General features: G+C 31.6%; 1 long non-coding RNA gene across 2 annotated transcripts; it reads right to left on the minus strand.

The window, feature by feature from the left end:
* Window positions 1-822: 822 nt before the first annotated feature.
* LOC103962576 lies at window positions 823-2999 on the minus strand. Of its 2 annotated transcripts, XR_007256590.1 has the most exons (4): window positions 2698-2999; window positions 2497-2558; window positions 2023-2427; window positions 823-1162 (listed from the first exon to the last, which is right to left on the minus strand). It is a non-coding gene; the product is annotated as an uncharacterized LOC103962576 (long non-coding RNA). The 2 variants fall into 2 exon arrangements; XR_669585.3 differs by lacking the exon at window positions 823-1162 and having other exon boundaries at window positions 1923-2427.
* Between the last annotated feature and the right edge of the window lie 1744 nt (window positions 3000-4743).

Here is a 4743-nt window from a genome sequence, read left to right on the forward strand (position 1 = left end):
TCGTGGTTTGTAAGAGCGACCAACAACAGAGCCACCCCATTGAGGTTGTTCTTCAGTTTCCTCACAAGCCATGACCCCAGCCATTACTACCCTATATGTTGTGTTGCACCATGGTTCATCTTCTTCATCGAACTCCTCATCTTCTTGCCTCATTTGCGCCCATTTATCTTCCAATTCAAAATTGGATGAGGACCCCCAGTTGGAATGCAAAGAGGATCCAAAGTTAGAATTCATCGCAAACTTGAATTGAAAGAGATATTGGAGAGGGCAAAGATGAAGATGTGTGAATTCTACCCCAATATCCAGCCAATTTATTAACATTGGGAGTTGAAGATAAAAAGTGTCACATAGATAAGAATCCTATCTAAAATTTGCACAACCAATTACATCTTGACACATGGCACTCAAAATCCTATCTGAAAAATTATTATGATTACATAAAGATAAGAAATTTGGAGAGTTACTCACTTTAGCGACATGTATCACTCGAAGTCCTATCCGAAAAATTATTGAGATTACATAAAGATAAGAAATATGGAGAATTACTCATGTTAACGACACGTGTGACCCGAAATCCTATTCGAAAAATTATTGAGATTATATAATGATAAGAAATCTGGAGGCTTATTCATTTAGAGACAAGTGACCATCAAAATATGATAAAAACCTTATTTTAATATGGTAGTTTAATTTAATTAACCATATTAATTCAATTAAAATAATAAAAATATATATATATTAATTATGTTTGGCCTATGGCTCTTGGCCCCCTTGGTTGGAAATGATTTTTTTGTCAAAGGACTACGTTTGGCCTATGACCCATTGATCCCCTTGGTTGGAGATGATATAAAATATAATCTGACATTGTTTATTAAAATATAATTTTTATAGGACTATAGGGCTAATACGACCATTTGGCCTCTTTAGGTTAGAGATGGCCTTAAACACCTCAGCTGCTATGACAATACATCCAACAATTACAATTGTTTTAATCCTAACCGTCTATTACAACTAAGAACAATTACAAAGTATGAACAACTTGAGCTAAGAAATCCAGAAAACCAAAATTCTTCGGCCTTCGATTCTTCATTCCATCTGCAACAATGCTTACACTTAAACAGTGATGATGTTGTCGTTGTCAGACATGGTTGAAGGCGATGGGCTGGGAAAAAATTGTAGGATCATTACGTCGTTAGACAGAGGGCTCTCATACCATGTAAAACTTAGAACACTCAGGAAATATTTCACCTGAATCACACACCATCAAACTGATGGAAGCTGTGTATGTATAATGTATAGATTACATCAGGATTACAACATGTTTTCAAAACCCTATTTACACGTTGGGCATCAACACATTTGAATTTCAAACACCATAGATAAAAAACACACAGGTAACAAACATTTGAATTTAAACAAGACCTAACAGACTTCATCTTGGATAAGGACTGATAACAAACAGGAGAGTTTGTTTTCAACTGGAAGTCCGACTTGGTCACATGTCTGTGTTATGAATGATCAACCAAACATGATTTCGTATATTTCTTGCTTCTCTGGTGGCATTATATATACTAATAACAACAATCATTATCCTTCTGCATCTCCCAGATTTATTTCTGCATGTGTTCCTAAATCACTAGAGATATATGTAAGAGTGCATGTGCACTACTACGAAACCATTTATTAGCGTCGTTATGATAACCGACAAGAAACATATATTACTGTCAGATTTTACTTAAAATCCGACAAAAAATGGATGCAGTGGTGGATATAATAAGCGATTGAATTGCCAACATCAGGAAATGAATTTTCCAACAGAAAATACTCTAAAACCAACATAAATTGTGTCGGATATAACCAACAGAGAATATATTAATAATGAATAAATAAGAGCATTTATATCAGCTAAAACCAACAGAAAATACTGAAACCAACAGAGAATTTATTAATATGAATAAATAAAAGCATTCTTGTCGAATAAAACCGAAAGAAAATATATTAATAATAGAAAAAATTATAAACCACTTTCTGCATTTTCCATATTCACTGCACTTTCTGCATTTTCCATATCCCCTGCATTCACTGCATTTTCCATATCCCCTGCATTCACTGCATTTTCCATATTCAACCTATGTTTCAAATCCTTCCTCTCTGATGACAACATGTTTGCCAGGGAAGAATTTGTATGGGCACACCAAAACTGTCACGGTTACTAGAATTCAGACTAATAGATTTCCTCGTCGAAGCGAAGAGAAGGAGAAGAATGAAGAAACTAACATCTACAAATTTATACACAACAAAAATTTACTAACCACATTTACATTTTATAAGCATCAGCTCCTGTATAGCCCATCGGCTTAATTATACTCACATGTTATAAGCATCAGCTCCTGTATAGCCCATCGACTTCACTAAAGGAACTAACACCTACAAATTTATACACAAAAAATATTTACTACCAATGTAAAATCACCAAGAAATAAACACTATATTTACCTCACGATTCACGGCAAAAGTTGGGCAGTATCGACCGATCATATATGCCATTCGGTTTTCATCTGAAACCGCGAAATTGCACAAAACCCATTAAAAATTAAACAGAACCCATTAAATTTGAACAAAACCCACTAAAATTTGAACAAAACCCATTAAAATTGAGCCGAAATTGAATAAATATTTTAGAGAGAGTGTACGGACAGAGTGATAAAGGCCCATCTTGCTCATGGGGACGATGTCTCCTGGCTTGTAAGCAACAGATATGCAGGGCAGCACGGAGAAAGAAATCAACAGAGGGAGCAGCATGAGTGAGAACCTCGACCCCCTTCCACTTCCCGTCATCTTGTAATTTCTATCGCTTTGACTCGATCTTCTGAAGTTGGAGACTGGAGATTATAGGTGATGCAGTCGACGGGCAGAAATGTGAAGGAATTATTATTTCGGGTTTGACGTTTGGAGAAAAGGAGGAAGGAAGGGAAAAGGGGAAGGGGTTTTATTCTGGAAAATTTTATTACTGTTAGTTACAATTGATAGAAATATTTTTTAAAATATAAATCAATAGAAAAGTTTTACTACTGTCAGTTAGAAAAAAATGACGGCAAAAATCCTTCCAAAATTTTAAATTCCCTCTCAAAATTTTTATTCCCCCACCACAAAATTTTGTTACGATTTTAAAAAATAAAATAATAATTTTTTGGTTTAATAAATAAATCATATGTATTTAAATAGAATACATTTTTTTAAAATTAAATAAATAATTGTTTGGTTTAATAGATAATAACCCATGTAAAATATGCAATAAAGAAACAAAAAAATAATTGTACAATGAAAATGTCATCACACAAACTAAATATTGTCCAATCAATACTTGAAAAACATAAATAAAAATTTAGCACAAATTACTTTTCCCACTTAAAAATTTAGGCAAATTTAACAGAGATATGCATTCTACGAAACTAGTTTCAATGATCTAACTGTCAAACTTATTTGTAGAGACTACAAGATCGCATACGTAAAAAATCACAAAAAAAAAAAAAAACAAAACATTCAGAGATTAAGTAATGAAACAAAAGTTTTGGACGGTTATAAACGAAAAATCACAATTTAACGGTTATTTTAGCTCCAATTTTAATGATTTTTTTTACAGCTACACTCCTCAATCCTATAACAATGCAATGAATAAATTTGATCTTTAATTTAAAATATTTACACTAGTGGATACCACAAAATCTTATTTTATACTTAATGGAGTATAACATTAACTCTTAAATGTTTATTTAATCTACTGTTTTGACGTGATACACATTCTACGAAACTTTTTTTCAATGATCTAACCGTCAAATTTATTTGTACACACTTTAAGATTGCATATGTAAAAAATCACAAAAAAACAAACATCCAGAGATTAGGTAACAGAACAAAAGTTTTCGACGGTTATAAACGAAAAATCACAATTTAACGGTTATTTTAGCTCTGATTTCAATGATTTTTTACAGCTACACTCCTCGACCCTATAAGAATGCAATGAATAAATTTGATCTTCAATTTAAAATGGATACCACAAAATCTTATTTTATACTTAATGGAAGTGTAACATTAACTCTTAAGTGTTTATTTAATTTACCGTTTTGACGTGATACACATTCTACGAAACTTTTTTCAATGATCTAACCGTCAAACTTGTTTGTACACACTCTAAGATTGCATACGTAAAAAATCACAAAAAACAAATGTTCAGAGATTAGATAACGGACAAAAGTTTTCGACGGTTATAAATGAAAAATCACAATTTAACGGTTATTTTAGCTCCAATTTTGATGATTTTTTACTTTGTTCGTGTCGGTTATATCTGACTGGGTCATGAGTGAAATCTTTTTTTTAAACCATGTGTTTATTTATTTATTTATTTTTAATCAATATAACATTTTAAAATAATAAAATAATCAATTTCGGTTGATTATAACCACCATAATACTAAAATAATAACCCCCAGATGTGTTTGATATCGATTACATCGCATCTAGATGTGAAAATGTAAAACCTTATCTCTAAACAGAATTTTTTTTTATATTTTTAATTTTTAAGTTATCTGTAATCTTAGTCTAGAAGCTGATACTTTAATTTTTTTGTATATTTTTTAAATTATCTATTATCTTAATCTAGACCATGAGAGTTGTACAAACTGTAAGTTCTCCGATTTAGTGAGTAATAAAGTAAAATTATACAAAGGATTTACACAAAAAAAGA

This window comes from the organism of the source record quoted next, unplaced genomic scaffold (assembly GCF_019419815.1).
Source record: "Pyrus x bretschneideri cultivar Hongxiangsu unplaced genomic scaffold, Pyrus_bretschneideri_v1 Contig14, whole genome shotgun sequence".
Lineage (NCBI taxonomy): Eukaryota > Viridiplantae > Streptophyta > Magnoliopsida > Rosales > Rosaceae > Pyrus > Pyrus x bretschneideri.